Source organism: Sminthopsis crassicaudata, chromosome X (assembly GCF_048593235.1).
Source record: "Sminthopsis crassicaudata isolate SCR6 chromosome X, ASM4859323v1, whole genome shotgun sequence".
NCBI classification, from domain to species: domain Eukaryota; kingdom Metazoa; phylum Chordata; class Mammalia; order Dasyuromorphia; family Dasyuridae; genus Sminthopsis; species Sminthopsis crassicaudata.
This window is the reverse complement of record NC_133623.1, coordinates 26,956,924-26,979,034: the sequence shown is the minus strand read 5'-3', so window position 1 is coordinate 26,979,034 and position 22,111 is coordinate 26,956,924. Positions and strand designations below refer to the sequence as shown.

General features: G+C 48.7%; 1 protein-coding gene across 5 annotated transcripts in view; it reads right to left on the bottom strand.

Annotated features, from left to right (window-relative positions):
* The window catches only part of NEXMIF (neurite extension and migration factor), a 179,754-nt gene extending 166,547 nt beyond the window's left edge, over nt 1-13,207 (bottom strand). For 3 of the 5 annotated variants that reach the window (XM_074278265.1, XM_074278261.1, XM_074278262.1), the window contains exons 1-3: nt 13,024-13,204; nt 7,496-7,707; nt 7,306-7,370 (exon numbers count right to left, since the gene is read on the bottom strand). The gene's annotated coding sequence lies outside the window, so the exon portion shown is untranslated. Of the gene's footprint in view, nt 1-7,305; nt 7,371-7,495; nt 7,708-13,023 lie in introns of all 5 variants that reach the window. The other 2 variants (XM_074278264.1, XM_074278260.1) reach the window with 1 other exon arrangement.
* Between the last annotated feature and the right edge of the window lie 8,904 nt (nt 13,208-22,111).

The window sequence follows — 22,111 nt, the reverse complement described above, 5'->3', positions numbered from 1 at the left end:
TGGTACCTCGCTCTCTTCCCGAGCAGGAAGTTCTTGCATGTAGTTAACCTAAATCCCTCTTGTTGCAGCAAGCCTCCACTAACTTCAGACCTGTTTTCACTATATATGAGTAAGAAGTGATCTTTACTGTCTGTTGGGGTGCCTTAGAAGTGGTAAAGAGGGAGGTCTCGAGACTTCTGATTCATGGACAACACCAATACTCACTAAGAATTAGTTTGTCTCTGCGTCTATCCATCCATTTATCCATCCTTCTGTCCATATAAAGGCTAAAAAAAAAAAACAAACAGTGGGGGAAAAAAGGAACTCCCATCTCCTTAGCTGTGGTCTGCTCAGTAAATTGGAAATAGGTTCATGTGTCCATGTGGCATATCCCTGTCCAGGGAGACAAGGTTCAGCTTAGATACTACAGGCAGATTGCAGCAAGATATTGGCCCTAAGGCTCCTGGAAAGGCAGGATCTGTGTTCCCAATGATGAGCCGTCCACCAGTGGTAATAAATAACCCGTTAGGATGACGGGGATTGGGTTACTGCAGAGAAGATTCAATTCATTAATCAGAAGTCAATAATTCCACACTCTGGTCTTGAGGCGCTGATCAACGTGTCAGTCACAAGTTAATGCCATTTGCTGCTGCACTGTGCTGATAGCAACCTCTCTCCCAGCAGCAAAGGCCCCAGAATAGCAGGGGAGGGAGCACAGTCATCCCCCATTAAAGAGCTAGACAGGGAAGAGGGAGAGGGGAGAAGGGGGACTGAGAATCAATGGCAAAAGTGTTTTTGCAGCAGACTGCCTGGAGAATCATCTCTCCACTCAGCCAGGGACATAGGCAGCCTCTCTGTTGGCCAACAGGCCAACTGGGATGACAAAGATGAACCCTCGCCCTCCCTCACCCCCACCCCATCTCTACCTATTGACATCCTCTAGGAGGCCTACCCTGAATTCTCCTGGTTGCGAGCGATCTCTCCCTCATCTACTCTCACACCACCTTGATTCCTCTTATGTACTTCCTACATCTTCATTTGAGTTATAGTTATTGGTATATCTATACTGAGATCATACGAGACAGGTGGAAGAGATGTTGAAGATCAAAGCTGGCTGGTTGGAGGCCAACACCTTCTTTTTGCAGGTGGGGAAAGGGAAGCCCAGAAATAGCAATTAACTTGCCCAGGGTCATACCCTTCCTAGGTGGATAAGTACTTGGACATCTCATTCAGCTAAGGATGCACTAGATGGTACCAAGGTCCCTTGCAGCTCCCAGATTCTGTGATTCTGGGCAATTACAGAGCCAGATTTCGAGCCCAGGCTCTCTGCTTTCCAATCCAATGCTCTTTCCACATTATGCTACACTGCCTCTTTTATCTCCTTTCCCAGATTGTAAAGGCAACTGGAAGGTAGGACCCAGAATTTTGTATCTCCTCCTCTGCCAAGCCTGATACAGGCACAAAATAGGCACTTAGTAAATGTTTCTTGAATGAATGAAAAACTGCAGAATTTTGAAAGGAATGGGCAGTAATGGAAAAAAAAAACCAAAGAGATAAAGACAACTAACAAAAGCCCCCAGATATTCGTCTGCAGTGCATGAGCTTCTTGGAGCACCTGCTTGGAAGGTAGGGAAAATGGGCTTAAAATCTGAGCAGGCTTTTGTTATTTATTCTGGGCAAATTAGTAACCTCTCGGAGGTCCAAATAAAGAGGGCTGGACCAGATGGTGTCGAAGGTCTCTTCTTAGCTTTTGATTCTATGACTGTTTTATGTAAGAACATGTGGTCTTAAAGGCAAGTGTGGATTATTACTCAGGAGCCCTCGCAACCCTATGAGCACTAGAGTTCTAAGAGTGAGGGCTAAGAACACACCAACCAACAGCTATGCCAAGATCTGCTTGCTTCTGCCTCTTAAAAGCTCCAGGCACAGACAAGGTCCTCTGTAACCTAGGGGTGGACACAGGTTCAGGTAGTAACCCCGTGTATTTGAGCAATCTTTTTTACCTAGCTTTCCCCAAAGACCCAGAAATCTTTGAATTGAAAAAGAGTTGGGGGTTTTAAGGGACTGCAAACTCAACAAAAGTCAGTCAACTCAGGCTAATTGCTTCCAGAAAGAAGGGCAGACCTACTATACTCTATCTCGGTCAGGACACTCCGGGATTAGCACGGTCAGTCCTGGGAAAGACAAAGGTATAAACAAACCAAGATGTACCTGGAGAAAGATGGGCATGACAGGCCAAGCCCATGCCCCCATGCCATGCCAACGGTTTGATGAAAGTGCAGATGTTTAGTTTGAAGGGGGAAAGGGTGGTTCAGTAGAAGAGGCCCTCCCCATGTGTGGCCCCAGAAGGCAGAGCTAGGAGCAAAGGAAAGGAGGAGGAGGGAGGCAGGTTGAGGTTCCACATAAGGGAAAATATTTTGTCGATTCAAGCTGCCTGTCCTCACATGTAAGGGACTGTTTTGATGAGCTCAGGGCTTTCCCTTTACTAGAGGTCGCCAAACAGAGGCTGGATGACCACCTGTCAGGGCTGTTATCAAAGAGACTCCTGCATGGGCCACAGTTGGCCTCAATGCCCTCTGAGATTCTGAGTGCTCTGTTTTTACAGTTACCAACAGTGCAAAATGGGAGTTTGGAAGCAATCGATGCTACGTGCAGGTATTCGGAGCAGGGGGTCATAGGGCAGGAGCAGAGCATCGGATTAGACACAAAGCAAGCATAAACAAGGGGCAGGGAAACTGAACCGGAGGAGCCGAAAGCCTGAGAGGCGAGTACTGAGGAAAATTGATCTAGCAGCAGTGGAGCTGACGGACTCGATGGTGACCCAGGAAGGAAAAATGCATTAAATAGTTTTGAGGGGAAAAAAGCAACTTGCTGAATGTCGGCACCAGTTAACAGGCCCATATAAAGAGAATAACATGAAGGAATACAGTGAGGTAGGTATGAAAAGCAGGGTTTGGGGAGGGAAGGGGGAAAGGCCTGGACGGCCACTTGGAGAGTGTGTTCCAGTACAAGATGGATTGTACAGGCCTCTGGGGCCCTTCTAACTTTGAGGATCTAGAGGCAGCTGAGGTGCAATGGGGCAAGTGATATATCCTGAGTCAGAGGACTGGTTTTAAATCCTGCCTCAGACAGTAATTTGTTGTGTGGCCCTGGTCAAATCACTTACCTTCTTTGGGCCTCAATTTTCTCATCTGTAAAATGAGGAGGGGTAGACTTGATAATCTGTTTAAAAAATCTCTTCCAGTTCTAAATCTCAGGTCCTCGAGATTCTACATTTCTGTACTGCATTTATCAAAGAGATTCCTAGGACAGAAGTGTCAAACACAGGCCCAAATGGGGCCCCAACCTGATGAAAATGGCATTGGGAAATCTTGGACAAAATAAATGAAAAAACAATAAAACAAATATTAAAATTTCAAGCAAAGTCAAAATGAGGCCCTCAAGGAGTTCATTGTCCACCGAAACTTTTCTAAAGAGTCTGTTTCTCATGTTTAACTAAAGTATCTCCAAGATCCTAAGATCCCTTCCAGCTCCGGCATGCAACATCCTAAAATCCCACTCAGCTCTGACATGCCATGTTCTATGTTCTAAGACCCTTCCCAGCTCTAGCATGTTATCTTCCATGTTCTAGGTCCCTTCCAGCTCTGGCAGTGTGATCGAAGGTTCCTTTTTACTCTAAAGTTGACGATCCTCTGGTTACAAAGAAGCCAAGATATATTTGTGGAAATTCGGTTGATTTGTTGGGTGGTGAGGTAGTGAGGAAGAATTAGTAGACTGCACTTTTTCAGATCGATTCTATAATGCCCATAAAGTAATACAAGCATCAAGAGCAGACATTTATGTAGGGTTTCACAATTCCAAAGCACTTTGGATACATCGGTTCATTCACAAAGCTTTAAGTTATAGAACAATGGCATCTGAACCAAAAGGCCTGGATTCAAGGCCGAGTTCCAGTGCTTTGCTGGTTGCCTCAGTTTCTGCATCTGTAAAAAACGTAGACAGCACTACTGGCACTACCTCCTGGGGTTGTTGCTAGGAAAACCTTCTGTAAGCCTTCACATGCTAGCTAAGTGTGAGCAGTTCTGACTGTTCCCCACATATGCTCAGGGAGTGGTGACATCTCAGGAATTTGTCCCAGTTATTCAGCAACTAAAGGCAGGAGGAGACATCTGGTTCAGACCCAGGTAAGCCAGGGACCTTGTCCCTGGGCTAAAGCCCTGCAGGCTAATTAATCACAAGCAAGTTGAGAAGAAAATAGCAGCTGGGAGAAAGAGGAAAGGCTTTGTGAGAGAATCTACTTTTCCCCTGAGACCAGTAGATACAGACCAATGGGTCATGTTCCAAAGATCTTTATTCTCCCAGAATTACAGACAAAACAAAGCTCTCAGCTCCCTAGAGCCAGATCTTAAAGGGCAGGTGCCACGAGAGACACATCAACTACCAAAGACGATTTGTGGATGAGATCCTGATACCCAGAGGTCCCCAGGCCATATAGTGCTCTGGGTTTCAGAACAATGGAACTGATATGTTTATTCAACAACAGCTGGCCTCCGAGTATGGCCGGTACTGATTCTTCCACAAGTTAATGCCTACATGGGAAGGATTGGTGTATGAAACCCTGTACCATTTCTTACTTCAATTTTCCCACCTCCCCGCCCGCAATTCATCACCCCTGTGCTTTCACATCTGAAGCATGGTGTGCCTGACAGCTCCTTCTGACAGTGATATTTCCTGGAAGAGAACGGCAGTGTCAGCAAATAACTAAGACCAAGACATCCAGGTTACTGCACCACACACCCGCAGAAAGGTGGGCTCATGTTTCCATTTGAAACGGCAATCCTCGGTTCTTCGTGTGTCAGTATCGGCAGTGTGGGTGACCTCCCCCCAAGAAAAACACTGAAGACTAACTTTCATCTCCCACCCAACACCTCTCTTCTTCCCGTAGCAGGTGAAGCTTGAGGAAATGTAAATTTATTATAATGTCAACCTAAACATAATTAGGAAGGATAACTGGAGCAGGGGTGCAGGGGTAGAAGCTTTTCTAAACCCAAGAGAAATAGTCATTTGAATTCTTTTCGATTGTATCAGCTCTTTGCTGTGGTACCAGAACAAGGGATAGTGGACAGGGCAAGAGTTTTGAGCAAAGGGGCCTGAACTCAAACCCCAACCCTGTTGATTATATGACCTTGGACAACACACTATGAGTCTCTGTCTAGTAGTTTTCTCAACTGTCAAATGAGGGGAGTGCTCTTGTTGTGGGGTGATGTCGGGACTCTCTCGTGAATGGGGTTGAAGTGAAGCAGAGTTGCTACACTAGATAATTCTCTAAGCTTCCTTTCAACTCTAACATTCTATGAATAAAACATTAGAAAGCACAAGCTTAGGGTACAGAGGGGAAGCAGAAAGAAATGAAAAGAACCCAATGTTGGTGTTGTGTGGGGACCCTCCTGAGGAAGGAGCCAGATGTTGTCCCGATGCCAGCCGACAGACCTCCTAGGGCACACAGGTCCCTTTCCCCTTCCCTTCCGCCAAGCAGGAGGAGCCTCACAAATGGGGGCTGACTCGGAGTTAGGCCAACCTTGACTTAGAAGAGACAGCAAAACGTCTGGTATTTTCTGAGTTTGGCCTTGGAGACATTGTAGATAGAGAAAAACTGTTTCCAAAATCCTAGGAATTCATTTATAATGTCAGTGGGGATTGGCTATGGGCTAGCTACCTCACGTTCCATAAGGGAACTCCCCCAGATGAGCTCCAAGGTCCCTTACAGGTCTAACACTGGATGATTCCGTGACTAGAAAGTATCTTGAGGGGCCATTTTGTCCATCCCCCAGCCTCCAGGCAGGGCTATACATCAATCAGTTGTTCTTTTTTTCTCAAAGTCCAGGGAGGCAGCTCACGCACCTATCTCTAGGATTGATTCTGGTACCTCACAATCACAAGAGCCAGGGAAGCCTCTGTTTTCTCATCCGTACAATGGAGATAATAATAGTCACACACTATATTTCAGAGAAAAAAAGCAGTACGGAAACCTAAAAAACATCTAGAAATTGGAATGATTATTCTCACTACCCTCTTATCCCACTGGAGATATACATACTTGCTTTCCCTTTATTCTATTGTTATCCATCCCCCTCTGTTGGTGATATCCCTTATTACTGAGGATACAGTAAGTTCATAAAGTCAGAGCTTTAGAAGGCCCTTCTTGAGACATCATTTATTCCGACCTGTTTAAGAAACACAGACCAGGAAAATAGCTCTCCTGAGATTCCACAAGAAGTGAGGCATATGGGATTTGGCCCCATGAGGTGGAATTCCCAAATCTGGTGCTCCTTCTACTGAAGCTATTGAGCCATTAGGCTTGGGCTCATTTTCCAAAGCCCAAGATAATTTCTGATCTTGCTTTGTTCAATATGATAACTTAGCCAGAAACAGATGAGATTAAGTGAGACCCCACAGGGGTGCCCAGCTCTCCTCAGTTCTGCCATCCCCCAAGAAGCCCCTCCACACAAGTCCCACAGGGAAAAACTCTGGACTGGATTTTAAGTTGCCTTCCAGAGCTCCAAGGAAAATAAGGGAGCTTACACCCAGAGAAGGAACACTGGGAAAGGAGTGTAAAATGTTTGCACTATTGTCTTTCTACCCAGGTTACTTATACCTTCAGAATCCTATTCTTACCGTGCAAATTTGGTTTTACACACATATATTGTATCTAGGATATACTGTAACACATTTATTATATATGGGATTGCCTATCATCTAGGGGAGGGAGTAGAGGGAGGGAGGGGAAAATTTGGAAAAGTGAATACAAGGGATAATATTGTAAAAAAAAAAATTACCCATGCATATGTACTGTCAAAAAAATTTATAATTACAAAATAAATAAATAAATGAAAAGAAAAGAAGGGCGCTTACTGGGCAGACCCTGCTAACTGTGTGCTCTCTGTGTGCTGGCTGGCCTGGCCTGATGGGCTTCCTTTGTTATGAAGTGGGGGGGTCTATGGGTAGGAAGCCACTGGAAAGTGACGATGACACAATGGATTTAAAAAAAAAAAACCTCATCCAAACATTTGTAGAACCAAACAAGAAATACCAAAGTACCCCGAGTACCTGTTCCCTTCAATATGTGATCTCTGACCCCATCCCCTTAATCAATAGCAATAGTTGCTTGGCTTCTGAGAAGCTTGAAACACTTGAAGAATTAATTAATTAAATAATCACCTCCAATGTAAGTGAGAGAAGCATTGCGATGGCTGTAATTTCAGGCCCTAGGATTTTGTGGCACCAGCATAAGGGAAAGGGGAAAGGAAATGGGAGCTCAGTACTTACTTGGTCTCCAACACTTCAGGGCCTTCTCCACTGGAAAGAGAAAGATGGCAGGCCAGAGCCCTGGGCTATATAGAGAGAGATATCAAGGGAAAAGTGAGATGGCGAGAAAGGCAAGGGGCAAAATTGTGGGGGGGTGACAGGAAAGAAAGAGAATGGGCTGTAGAAACAGACTCAAAAAGAGCCTCCTCACCTGCACGTGGGACCCCTGAAGGCCACGGAGACCCTCTGAGCGGAGAAGAACTTTCTGGAGGAGGGCTGGGACCTCTGTCCCCAGAGCACAAAATGGATGCCCCAGTATCAGGGGCTCTTCACTTGGCGGTCACGAGTCCTGGGCTGGAGTCCGGCTTCCTCCACCTCCTGCTTATGTGACTTTAGGGAAGTCCTTTCTCTCTGATGCCTTACCTGCAAAATGAGAGAAGCAGACGACAATATGCACAAGTGGAAAGAGGATTTAATTTGGGGTCAAAAGAACTCAGCTTAAAGCCTGGCTTTGCCACACTGCTTGTGTGACTTGGGACAAATGATGGCCCATCTGTGGACCTTAGTTCCCCATCTCTAAAACCAAGAGGGTGGGCTGGCAGGACTTCTTCAACTTTGTTCACGCTAGATCCCTTTTCACCAGAAAAATTTTTAGGTGATCCCGGGTATATAGATATATAAAAAAGGTATACAAGTCAAACATTTCCTGATAAGAAATCATAATTTTGCAACCCCACATTCAGTTACAAGACTCCCCTATGGAGTCTTGAACCATAGTTTAAGAAGCTGGGGACCAGACGAAGTTTAAAGTTCCTTTCTAGAACCTATGACTTTAAGAGTAAAGTCCCATAAGTTTCAATGTTGAGGGAAAGGAGGGAGGGATCAGAAAAATCTTATCCTCTGCCTAAAAGGTGGTTTTCCGAATAAGAGGGGCCAAGAGAGCAGGTCAAGGCCAGGATGCAGGAGCTGGCCTGATTAACTAGAATTTGGAAAGTGATCCCTCCGTTTCCCACCTCGACCCCCCACTACGGCAGATCTCCAATCATTGAGCTGTGATTTGTCACAGAGGGCTCCAAAAAAAAGCAGGGTCCACATTTTGGAATATCTGAAGCTTTGGGGAGTAGGGCAAGCAGGCAGAAGGAAGTAGCTTAATTCCTCCTTTCCCCACCCTAGGCTCTGACTCCCTTTGCCTGAGGCTGCGTAGGAGAGGGGAACAAGACTGTCTCTGAGTCTGGGGCCACCCAGGCCCTACTCCCCCACCTCCCTTGGGGAAAAATCGTTATCTCCCAGACCCGACATGATAGACTCAAGGTAACCATTGTTACACAACAAATTTTCCCTTCAGACCTAAAGCCACTTAATTAATTCAAGAAAAATAAAAGGGAGTAGAGGTTTTCAGAGCTGGAAGGGAAAATAGGCAATTGTGAAATTATCTACTACAATCCCAAACAATTTTCTTCCATGGGGAAAGTAAGGGTGACAAGGAGAAGTGACTCGTCCAAGACCACACAGATAGCATATCCCCAAAGTGGGATTTTGAAAGCAGAGACAAGAGCTCTAATGGGGGGGGTGTCAAAGGATTAGAGTTTGAGTCCCAGCATTGATGTTGGGACTCCATGAGCCTCAGTTTCCTCTTCTGAAAAAGGAAGGGACAGATGTTCTCTAAGGGTAGGCAGCTGTACATTTGTTTTTTAAAGATTCCCAATGGACAGACTTCAACAACAGTACTGTATGATGATCAATTCTGATGGACGCGGCCATTTTCAACAATGAGATGAACCAAATCAGTTCCAATAGAGCAGGAATGAACTGAACCAGCTACACCCAGCGAAAGGACTCTGGGAGATGAGTATGAACCATGACTTAGACTTCCCAATCCCTCTAATTTTGTCCTCCTGCATTTCTGATTTCCTTCACAGGCTAATGGTACATTATTTCAAAGTCCGATTCTTTTTGTGCAGCAAAACAACTGTTTGGACATGTATACATATATTGTATTTAATTTATAGTCTAACATATTTAACATGTATTGGTCAAACTGCTATTTGGGGGAGGGGGTGGGAGAAAGGAGAGGAAAAGTTGGAACAGAAGCTTTTGCAATTGTCAATGCTGGAAAATTACCCTGCATAAAATTTTTGTAAACATTAAAAGTAAATAAATTAATTTTTTAAAAATAATAAAAGATTCCCAATGGGGGGGGGGGCGTGAGGATCTCTGCACCATCCCTCCCCAAATCCCTCTTTGTGTTAGCATCATTAAAGGTTTGATCTCATGTTCATCTAAATCTGAATCTAAAATATTTGAATCCCAAATAAACTCCGGCACCATGAGCACTAGCAGCGCAGGAATGGCCTGTTCTTGAAAGTGAGAGCCAGGCCGGGACTAACAGGCTTAGCAGGAGACTGGCCGTCGGGGGTCTGGGCTGCAAGGCCGGAGCCCAGCCACTGCAAATCCCAAGTGCCAAGGGCTGAGGGAGCACCCCGGCCGGGGAAACCGTGGGCCCTGGAAGCCTCGAAGCATCAGCCACCAGAGCTGCCATTTCTGTGCAACCTCAGCCTCCATTGTCCCATTGGGCACTCACTTCTACCTGAGAGTGCAAGCAGTAGGAGGCTGCTGCTGAGTTTTTTCCAGTGGGGAAACTGAGGCTCATTAAGGGGAAATGGCTCGTCCAAGGCAACGGGGCTCGTCAGTGGCAGAGCCTGTCCTTGGGGACTAGCTTCCCGCTCCCTAGTTGCCAGCAGCTTTCCCCCCTTTGCTCGGCTTTGTGATCTCGCCGCCATCCCCGCGGCAGGCGCAGCTCCCTTCCGACTGCACGGCCATCCCGGGGAGGCGTGGGAATTGCCAAGCATTAGGCTGGGCGAGACACAGCAGCAGCAGCAGCAGCAGCAGGCTCCCCGCGCGGGGCTGCTCTGCCTCGGACTCCCGGCTGGAGGCTGTGAGCAGGCTTCCCCCCCCCCCCGTTTTAATAAAGCATGGCTGCACCCCAGATTTCTTCAAGCGAGCAGGTTGATTTATTTACCAGACTTGATGTATGTCAAAATGTGCCACGTGCTTACGTAATTGTTACCCATCTATCAAGGCTCGTTATTTAGTCAAATGTTTGTTTTTAAAGTGTGCTTTTAAATGGCTTTCTCTAGCCGGCTGCACAGTCGTTCTGTGGCTCGTTTTAATTCTATTCTGACAATGGCTATTAGGAGAAGTTCTCTGAAATCATTTCCTCCCGGTGCCATCTCTTCCCCAATCCCAATCGCTTCCCTTTCCTCGGTAGTAATATCTGCTGCTTTAACGGGAGTGAGCAGGCAAAAAGCTCGCCAGAGCCACGGGCACGTTGGTGGACAATGCCCTTTCTCGCGCGGTTTACCGTCCTGCTCTCGGCCGAACGGCAGGGACCCGAGCCGGCGCCGAAGCCCACGGCACAATATCGACAGCTACGAGATAACCCGACAAAATGACCGGAAAAGAGGGGGGGTGGGGAGGGGGAGGGAGAAGCGCTAGGGGGCTAAAGTCACACGGCCCTGGAACGTCTCGGCTGGCAGGGACCCTGGAGACCCCCTGTTCCCGACTCCCTGGTTTTACAGAGAAGCCCGAGCTGCGAAGGCACAGAAGTGAGACCGATTCTACGAATTCAGACATTTGCTGAATCCTCCCCCCCCCCCTTCGCCGCCCTTCCCCCCCTCGCTGCTCCATCTGAACCGCTGGGGAAAGGGATCTGTCCCATCGCTAGCGTTCCCGCAATCGATCTCCTTCCTCGGGGAGGTCAGATCGCCGATGACACTTGCGAGAGCCAAGACCGTGGAACCTGTAGCCCCGTCAAACCAGTTATGCCATTGCCAGCACTGCAGTCTGCCAAGCGAGAGGGATCGGCTCTCCTACGGGCCGGCGAGGGCCGAGTCTCGCTTCCAAGGAGGGGGGGAGGGGGAAGTGCAGGGAGAACGCAAATACAGGTCAGACCTCCGAACTTAGTCAGCAAATCCATTTCTGTTGTCCCTGCTGGCTAAACGTCCGAGGCTTCCAAAAATTGGACATTGTAATACAGATGTCCGGGCCCAAATTTCAATTGCTCAGTAGACAGATGGCTAATTATATTCCCAGCCGCATTTTTCTCTGGGATAGTTTCAGACAGTCAGCCAGTTTGATTTGATTAGCCAGTTTCCCAGTTAATATGTAAAATGACAGTTCAGGAGGACTTTTCTGTCCCCTTCTAAAAATACCTTTTCCAGAAGGGAAAATTCTTCCCAAGCCATGGAACGTCATGGCGGTAAATAAAACCCCAGGCATATGTTCGCCACCGTGGAAAGCAGGGATGAGAGAGAGACAGACAGACAGACAGAGAGACAGAGACAGAGACAGAGAGACAGACAGAGAGACAGAGAGATGGGTGCAAGGGTGCTGGGCCGCCTGGAGGTTCGGGTGCAGAAGCCAGCACTCCCGCTGCCACCGCCCTGACCCAATGGGCGCTTGCAGCCCCCTTGGCTCCCTCTTGTCCCCTCAGAAAAAGCACAGGCAAGAGAAATCCAAGCCCTAGGTCAAAGTGCAGGGAACGCCATATTTATAGCGCACACCACCACCATCACCACCGCTGCCACCCCCACCAGATCACGCAAAGAAAAAAAAAAAAAAAAAAAAAAGTGTCTCAGCACACATCCACCGCAATGAACACACGCAAGAGGCCAGAGAGCTAAGGATGCGACGGGGAGGGGGCTCCAAGGGTCCTCCGAACCAGCCGACGCTGCAATCGGACCCAATGGGCGGGTGGTGGGTTTGCTTTTGGGCTTTTTTTAGTGTGTGTGTGTGTGTGTGTGTGTGTGTGTGTGTGTGTGTGTGTGTGTAGTGGGAAGGATGGAGGGGGGTTCTGGGCCCTCGGGCAGCTCCCCGGGGGGACGGGCAGCCCACTAACAAGCAGAGGCAGTCATGCTGCAAGCGCTGGATTCCACAGCACAGTGGCGGCGGCAGGCGGCCAGCACCGCGCGCCCGCCCGCCCACCATCCCCGCACTCCCTGGCAGCGGCCCCCCGGGGTTGTGCGGGGCGTCGCCGGACCGCAAGCCCGGCTCGGCTTGGGCTGGCCCCGGCCCGTGCCGATTGTCACAAGGGATGGCCTATCCCCGGTAGGAGGGCGTCGGGGCATGGAGTCGGGGGGAGGAAGGCTCGCCTGGCCCCCTCCCCCAGCTCCGGCCCCAGCGGGATGCGAAAGGCGCGCGCGGCGACACCGGGCTTCGAGAGCCAGCCCGGAGCCCGCAGCGCAGCAGGCGCGCGCGTGTCCGTGTCTCTGTATGTGTGCCTGCGTGTGCGTGGCCATGTGTATCTGCCGGCCCGTGTGGCCGTGGCCATGTATCTGGGTGAGTGTGTGTGAGTGTGTGTGAGTGTGTGTGAGTGTGAGTGTGTGCGTGTGCGCGCGCGCGCGCGCGGCTCCCGCGGCCCCCAACACTTCCCCTCCCCCTCCCCGGCCAGGCAGGCAGGCGGCAGAAGGCGAACGGGGCCTTTCCTAGATTGCAATGCCTGGGAGGGCGAGCGCGGGGCTCGGTGCCCGCGGCGGCCGGGCTCGGGCTCGGGTTCCCGTGCCCGCTCCCGCTCCCGCCCTCGCTCCCGCTCTCTCACACGCCCTGCCGCCTGCCTTCGCTACCTTCCTTCTCCAGCTGCATGCAGCAGCGGCGGTGGCACCCGCACCCCCCGCCGCCGCCGCCGCCGCCCGGGCCGGGCAGGGCAGGGCCCCGGCACTGGATGGCATCCAGGCCACTCACCTAGCAGGCTGGCTCCTGAGGCAAAGCGAGGCGAGGCGAGGCAGGGCTCCGGGGCCCAGTGGGACCGCAAGCGCCGACTGCAGTCAGGGGGCTGCCGCCGCCGCCGCCGCCGCCGCCGCCGCCACCGCTACTGCTGCTCCATGCGCCTGGACCGCCAGGTGGACGCGCCTCCTCTCCTCCTCTCGCTCCCTCCCTCCCTCCTGCTCTGGGGGGTGGTGCCGGTGCCGCCGCTGCGGACCGAGTCAGCGCCGCCGTCGCCGCCGCCGCCGCCGCTCAACGCCCGCGCTGCTGCTGCTGCTGCTGCTGTCGCCGCTGGCGCTGCTGCTGCTGCTGCTGCTACCGCCGCCGCCGCCGCTGGCGCTGCTGCCACTGCCGCGAGTCCCGCGGTCCGTGCCCCACACGCGCCACCCGCCCGAACCCCGGGCGGGCCTAGCACGCGGACAGCGCGCGCGGCGCAGAGAGCCCGCTCGGGGCGGCGACGGCCCTGCGAAGGGGGGGGGGGTAGGAGGGAGGAGGACAACGAGCAGGAGCTGGAGGAGGAGGGCGGCTGCCGCCGCTGCCGCTGATGCTACTGGCTTCCCCTCTCGAGTTCTCCCCTTGCCTTTCTCTTCCTCCTCCTTCCCTCCTCCCCCTTCGTTCCCCCTCCTCTCCCCGTCCTCTCCCTTTCCTCCCTCTTTTCCTCCTCCTCCTCCTGCTCTTCTACCTCCTCCTCTCCTCTCGTTTCTCCTCCTCCTCCTCCTCTTCTACCTCCTCCTTCCCTTCCTCCTCCTGCTCCTCACCCTCACCCTGCCGCTGCTACTGTTACTGCCTGTCCCTGAGCCTCTGCTGCCGCTGCCACCCCTCCACCTCCTTCCCCTGGGTTGCCTTTGCCTATTCCAAAAAGGTGCCCAGACCCGGGAGCTTAATGCCCCTGCCATTGTTTGCTCCATTGACACCACTAGTGCTGGACTTCCTGCCCCCACCCTTCCCCTCTCTACTTTTCCTCTCCCTCAGCTTTTCCTATAACCACTTCTTCCCATCTCACCCCCCTTTTGGGGGCCCGGGAGCACACATCCGGGGGCCACCTGTCATAAGAGGTGGGCATCCCCCCAAAAAACTGTCCTTCCCCCTGGAGTTTGCTCCTGGTCTGGGCCCCTTCCCCTAAGGTGCCTCAACGCGAGAGGGTGCAGAAAGGAGCATCTTTGAAGTTTGAGAAGGAAGATGGCCATAGCTACTTCCCCTCAGAACCTTCCTGACCATGCCTCCACTGTTGGCCACCCATCCACTCACCTCCCTAAGTAACAGACCGTGAACCCAGGCAGGTTGAGGAGTTAAAAACAAGGGTGGGTGAAGGGAGCGTTCCCCTTCGAAAGGGGGAAAGGAGACGGGGAGATCCCAAAGGTGCCAGGATCAGAAGATTTAATAGCTCATCAAGTTTCTCATTCTACAGAAAACCAAAGGGAGCCCACAGAGGTGAAGTCTCACAAGCAATAAATAGGCCCAGGATTCCCAACCCCGACTTTGACTCCAAGTTGGGGTACTTTCCACTCTGTTAGCTGCCTCTCTGTAGAAGCACACTTAGATATAACCTCCCTACACCTCTCAAGGGTCTTCGTTCCCAGCTTTTTGCCTGAGTAGTGTCATCCTATCCTCCTGATCCCTTGGACCTAGGGCCAAGTCCCAGAAAGGTTCTTGGAGAGCCGTGCAGATAAAAGACTCCATTTGGAGTTTCTGGGTTCCTGGTTCGTTAAACTCTGCCTGCTCCCACCACTGCCCCTTCCCTTCAAATCAGACCTAGTGCCGGCAGCGGCAGCAGCAGCAGCAGCAGCAGCAGCAGTTCACCTAAGAAAGAAAGGAAAACAAACTAGTAAAAAAAAAAAAAAAAAAAAGAGTCTGCCACCCTCATAAAAAAACAGTTTCTCTTCTGTTCCTCAATTCAGCTGCTGCAATCACAGCTCCATTCTCCTACAATCCTGGACTCCAGGGAGTCTGAAGACCTGAGTTCTGATTGGAATTCTGCCACTCAACACTGATCTGGAAGGCACTTCCTCCTCTGAGCCTCAATTTCCCCACTTCTAAACTGAGGGGGTGGGAGTTGGTTGTATTAAATCACTTTGAAGATCCCTTCTCATTCTAACATTCTATGTTCTAATATCCCTTTCCACCTCTACAGCTCTCTGGTCTTCCAGGCGCTGCTACACACCCCCCGACCCCACCCTTTGTCAACAGGCCATGTTTGGAACAGAGGGTCACTTTATGTCCCAGTACCCCCTGGCCAGCCAGCCACTCACAGTCTGGGAGGCAAAGGTTTGAGACAGAGGTCTGCTGTACTTCGCTCACAGTCCTAGAGCTCTTGGCATTTGACTTTGCAATTCGCAACCAAGGAAGTCCTGTCTGCTTGTACCATAGACCCTTCTGTGCACTACTGGGTGGGGCTCAGATAATAACAACTTCTTACATTTCTACTCTAACTCATATCTACAACTTTACCAGGGCTCCCTGGAGAGACCATGGGGGCCATCTAGGCCTATCCCCTCACTTAGCGGATGAGGAAACTGAGGTCCAGGGAAGTTAGTGGATTGTCCAAAGTCACACAGTAAGTGGCAGGGCTCGGATTTGAACCTGGGTCCTTGACATCAAACAGAAACTCATCTGCTTCTACCCCCTCTTATTTTACAACAACAGATTTAAAAAAAAAAAAGGAAAACGAGCCCTATTCCATGACTTGCCACAGACACATCAGAGCCAGGATCTGACTCCAACTTTTCACTGCCCTTACTGTCTTCTTGGGTGAACCATTGCAAGGATCGTTATCCCCCATTTTATCAATGGGGAAACAAATGCTACAAGGGAGCTTACAAAGGACTTGCTGAAGACCAGTTAGTAAACGGGTTTGAGTCATGATGTGAAGCCAGTCCTTTTAACTGCAGATCTAGCGCACTCTTTCCAACACACCAAGCTCCTTTTGATGAGCTAATCTCTTCTAACACTCCAGACTAGCTTGGAACTGGATGTAAGGTAGGTTGTCCAATAAGGGCAAACACCTGAAAAAGACCCTCTTTCTTGTGAGGGTGTCTTACCCCAAAGACAGCGTTCCATCAGACTTCAGCATCTAAGAGGCCCAAGTGGAGGAAACTGGTCCCGACTGGTGTAACATGCCCTCCTGGCACTTAAAATTACTAGTCTGTCCTAGGTCCAACAGAGTACCTTTGACCACTGACCTTTGCAGTGTCAACTCTACCCGGCTTGCCTCCTCTGAGGCCTTCAAAGGTCTCTGGCCACAATCTCTTGAATCTATAGGTTAATAACTGGTAGCGCGCTCAAGAACAGCCACATGTAATCTTAAAAGCCTTTATAAGACCTACTCACATAATGCCCTAACTGATGCCCTGATTTGTTGGTTCCCTAGTGAACACCTGGTCTGAAGATCCACGTGTTCACTACCAAACTCCTTACCTCTCTGGGCTATCCATCAGCTTGGCTTGGCTACCCCAATGCTAGGGAGTCAGGTTAAAGAGCACCCATTTAAAGGACCCTTACAATTCCCTTCTCTTTTCATTTCATTTCATTTCATAATGACCAGCCCAACATTAAACACCCAGAGGTTATTAGTCACACACCCTGCTCATATCAGATGGAGGCGGGAAAGCCAAAAGGGTTAGCCTTATGATGGTAGTCTGGAAGACCTACTAGGTTCTAGTCCCAATTCTTCCTACAGCATAAGTAAAAATCACAGAAATTCCTTGAAATCCATTTTTGCATCTAGAAAATAGATCATTTCCTCTTTTCCAGGGACTTTATGTTTATAACATATTAGTGTAACACAAAGACTACTGGGCTGAGAATCCAATGACCTGGGCTCAAATTCTGTCACCTACTAGCTGTAGGACTTGGAGCAAGTCACTTCTTTTGGGGTTTCTTTTGGCCCCTATAAAATGAAATAACCAAAGTCCCATTCCAGCTCCAACCCTCAGTGATCCTATCCTCTCTGAAGGGTGGTGCCCAGTCAACAAATCCTGATCCCATTCCTCGTACCTGCCTCTACCTCTCCTGTACTCAATAGAATATTATGGACCTTATTCCATGCTGCCTGTCTCTGTTGACTGCCTCATGTAATTTCAATTCAACAACTGCTTATTAGATACCTTCTCTGCCCTGGGCCCTGTTCTAGGTACTCTGAATAGAAAAACAAAAGTGAGCCAGTGCCTGCCATTAGGGAGCTCACATTCTACTGGGGGAGACAATTTAATCCTGGATAAGTAAATATAAGATGTGTACACAGGAAGTGCCCTGTGATCTGGAGTCCTGGGATTCCTGACCCACTGCTTTTTCTGTGAAACCAAATGTGTGATAAACAATCTCTTTAGCTCCTCCCTATGTCCCCCAAGCTCTTCCCACATTGGTTTCTGGGCTTATCCTCCACCTGAACCCAGGATAGATGAAGCAAGGGAATTAAAAAATATCATTATTGCAGGGTCATACACACAGGTGTTACAATGTATGATATTTCCATATTATTATGTGTATAATGCACCATTATACAATTGTGCCTGTAGAATATAGAACAATGCTAATACCTGGCTCTGGTTTGAAGGCCCTTTTTTCTGAATAATGAAGAAGAATGGCCCAGAGGAAGTCATGGGGGCTGTGATGGAGAGGCCAATGGATCAAAACCCCATGTGCCAATCTTTCTTTGTTCGGGATCAATAACCAGCATGGTTGGGGGGATGTCCTATTGTAGAGTATAAAATCCGCTAGGCCCTGAACAAGGGAAGGGAGCCTTGAGCCAAGTTCAACTCTTTTTGCAGAGCCAAGAGAAAGGTAGTTTCATTTCCTCCCTCCCCTCTCTCCTGTTTCCCCTTCTCCCACACATGGCAGCAACTCCCAGAGGATTCCTCAGATTTATTGAGGACCAACAATGTGTGCAGCCCCACACTGGGCTACATTTGAGGGGGTGCAAGGAAAGCTCCCTGCCCTCTAGTTCACATGTGCATAAAAGAGCTACTGACAGTGAAGCACATGCCAAGGGTAAAATACACAGAAGCAGTGTAGAAAAAAAAAAAGAATTAATTTGGGGTCCCAGAATCTAGATTTTAAAGAGACTTCAGTGGCCATCTTACCCCACCAACTTCTAGTTCTGTCTTCTGGGCCCAAGCGGAATAAATCTAATCCTCTTTCCATAATCAAGCCCTTCAAAGACTTAAAGAGAGTTATTAAATCCTCCTCTAGTTTTCTCCAGGCTCAATACCCCCAGTTTCTTTAACCAATTCCCAGGGGCATGAATTTGAGAACCTCCCAGGATACCTCCTAAAGTGGACAAAACTCAGTTTTCTAACTGGGGCTCTACATCCTCTCATCTTGAGGACAGAGAAGTAAGAGATCACTAAACTCTTGTTCTCCTGGAGTATCCTGGAGGATTTTTTTTATGATTCATTTGTTTTAAAGGGTATTTTGCTATCTGCTACCAACATCTTCATTTCTTAATATGTCCTACCCCCTGCCTTATCCAGGAAGCCTTTCCTTGTAATAAAGATTTAAAAAGAAAAACTGCAATTCAGCAAAACTAACCAACTGGGTCTCATAGTGTCTACAATATTCCATAGCCATAGGATCCTTTCATTGTGCAATGAAGGCAAAGAGATGCCATTACTCAGTTCTTCTCGTGAGTCACTTACTTCATTCAGCAGTAAACATCAATTAAGCATGTCCCGAGTGCAAAGCACTGTTCTAGGCACAGAGGGAGACACACAGCTTAGAAGACAGAGTCTGACAATGAGCTCATACAATAGTGTGTGAAAAGTCCACTAAAAAGGTGGCAAATGCTCTGTGAGGTCCAAGGAGGAAGTCATTGGGGCAGGAGTGTCCTGGAGGAAACAGCATCTGACATGGGTTTTAAAGGATACATTAGAATTCAACAGGGAAAGAAGGAGGGCATTGAACACAGAGAAGTGTATGAGCAAAGGACTGGAGGCAGGACGGCATAGTACGTGTTCAGAACTGTCCGGTTTGGTTGGAACATTGCATAGGTGGAATAATAGGAGTTAAGGCTAGAAAGGTAGGTGACAGCCAGATTGTGACAGCCAGAGAAATTTCAACTTTACTAGGTAGGCAATAATTAGCCACTGAAACTTACAGAGCAGAGAGGTGACATATGCCTAAGAAGAATTATTCTGGAAGCAACATACAGGACAGATTTGGTGGGGGGCGGGGGGAGGAAGGCTAGAAATAGAAAGGCCTGTTAGGAGGCTATCACAATTGTCAAAGGGGATGAAAATTAAGGTCTGTACTAGGAGGGGGACAATGGGAAGAGAGAAGAAGGGAGTGGATTTGAGAGAAAATTCGAGAGGGATGAAATTGCCACAGCCTGGGAACTGATTATACATTAGAGGTTGGTTGGTTGCTTGGTTGTCATCCTTCAGTCTCAAAGAGGACCAACATGACATCACTACATTAGAGTCGAGTTACAGTGTGTCCGACTCTGGCCGATCAGACCAATCCAAGCTCGGAAAGCTCGGCCACAGGTCGCACACAAATAATCCCTATGAACATTTGGAGTGGACTCTCTAACGGCACATCTCGTGTTTCTTTTGAGCTAATTCAATCCTTCTCTGACGAGGGCACGCCATGCTAGGCGCTCCTGAACCAGTGTCTCCCATGTCATACATTAGAGATACAGAAGAGGAAATAAAACAGAAACCTCAGGGTTTCAATCATAGGGGCAATGAATGGTGATGTCATATAGAGAAACAATGACATCAGAAGGGGAAAAGATAGAAAGAAAGAGAAAAAGATGGGGTCTTGGATATGTTGAAATTGATCCAGTAGTAGAGCATCCAGTTGGAGATGTCCAGTAGACAGTTGGAAATATGGATCTGGTATTCAGAAAGGATATTGGGACTGGAAACAGACTGTTGATTCTCATATGTACAGAAGCAAGTAACATTTACTGTTGAAGGATGGAGGGAGAGAGATTGCCAAAAGAAAGGCTGAAGAGAGAGAAAAGAAGCCTATCAAGGACAGAACCCAAAAGAGCACCCACAGCAAAGAGTTAGGAAAAAGAAGGGTCTGTGAAAAAACCATAAGTGGGGCAAGGGATAGCTATAGAAAAACAGCCATCTTCAGTTGCTGAGGACCACAAATGGGGTCTGCAGTGTATGTGAAGCCCCCAATAAAGAAGTTCCAGTTGCATGCCGCCCCCCCCCCCCAACTTTGGTTCTGACTGTATGGCCAGCGCAGAAGAAGGAGGGGCTAGATTTCTTCCCCAATCACTAAAGATCGGTACCATGGACAGAGATGAATAGCCATCCAAACACCAAGCCGTGGGCTACCTCTGGCTGGGTAATAGAACCTCAGATATCAATCACTTAGCCCAGTGCCCATAATTTTCATCCTGGTAACAGCTCACATCTATATAGCACATTTAGCTTTGCAAAAGCGCTTTCCTGCATGTATATTTGTATGGTGTTGCTACAGAATAGTGGAAAAAATCCTAGATTTTCAGTCAGTCTAAATTCTGACTCTGACTCAGTTTTCTTATCTCTGAAGTGGGAGGGTAATAACACCTGCAGGCAGAAATAATATAGTCTAGTGGATAGACTAGATACTGGATAGAACCCAGGCGACAAACCCTGACAGACTCAGCCCAGCTTTTTCAAGATTTGTTAGGGCAGCCTAATACAATAGTGGTCTGTGAATCAGGAGAGCTATAAAGAGGAATGACTTGGGGATGTAAACTCTGGGGTTCACATCCTATTTCTGCTATATATTTACTTACTCCATGTGATCTCATGCAAATTACTTCACTGCTTTGGTTCTGGTCTCAAATTTATCATCAGTAAAATGGTGAGATTGGAGTAGATGGCTTCTGAGACCCCTTCCAGTTCTAAATCCAAGTCCTAGTCCATTACTCACTAGCTATGGGACACTGAGTCATTTCTCCTTCGGAGCCACCATTTCTTCTTCTTCATCTGTAGAAAATAATAGTAGTACTGGCACTCTACCACAACATGGTTATAGGGCAGTTCACAGAATCTCACAGTTGGAAGGTACCTTAGAGGACATCTAGTCAATGTGACAATGTTTCTCTACTTTCCACATAAAGACTTCCAGTGAGGAGGTAGCCCACTACTTCCTAGGCAGTTCATTCAACTCTCAAATAGCATTAACCATTAATACTATGGAAGAGACAGAAAGGGAGGAGATACAGTCCCTGGTCTCAGTGGAATTGGATAGCTACATGGGAACAGTGGGAGTGGAAAGCCTTGGCTCTGGAGCCTGGGGACTTGGGTTCATACTGGTTCTGCTACTCATGTATCTGTCATAGACTGTTAGCTATGAGACCTTAGTAAGGGGGCCACTTCCCCTCCACAGCAGTGAGCTTCTTCCTCATTAAAATAAAGAAATGGCCTCTAAGGACATTTGCAGGTTTGAAGAACATGCCCCTCTCTCCCCACGTACCCATGCGGAAATGGACATTACCACAATGTTAATGGAAAGTGTCATTTCTCTAGCTCCTGATGGCTTAAAGAACACTTGCCCCATAGCACTCATGGAAGGTAGGAAGGGGATCAAGGTGGTAACTTTCATTTTACAAATGAGGAAGTTGAGAGCAAGAGAAGGGAAGTCACTTACCCAAGATCACAAAGCCAATTAGGACTAGGCCAGGCCAGCACTCAAAGCCAGGTGTTTTTCCCCCACTTTACCATACTGTCTCTAGTGGGTAGGAGAGGAGGTTTCCCATGAGAGAGGACCTTTGGGAGCAAAGCTGACTTGTAAATGCCCTTGGCCACCCATCTGCCACTTCTCCCTAGAGGAATGAAGGACCTTATGTAGACTATCACCATCGCCATGGGCCCATGGATGAGTGTTCCTAGTGGGTATCTCCAAAGAACAGTTCTTTTTCTGCCTGGCTCAATCAACACATTCATCAAACGTTTGATGATGCTGGGAAGGCTGCCAGCCTACCCGGGCATCACTAGGTCACCCTGGCAGGGGTCAATCTCTCCACATAAGCTACCACTCCAGGGTTGGTATGAACCCACAGAGGATTGTCCCCAGAAAAAAAAAAAGAGTCACCATTCAACAAGCACTTATTATATATTGCCACAGA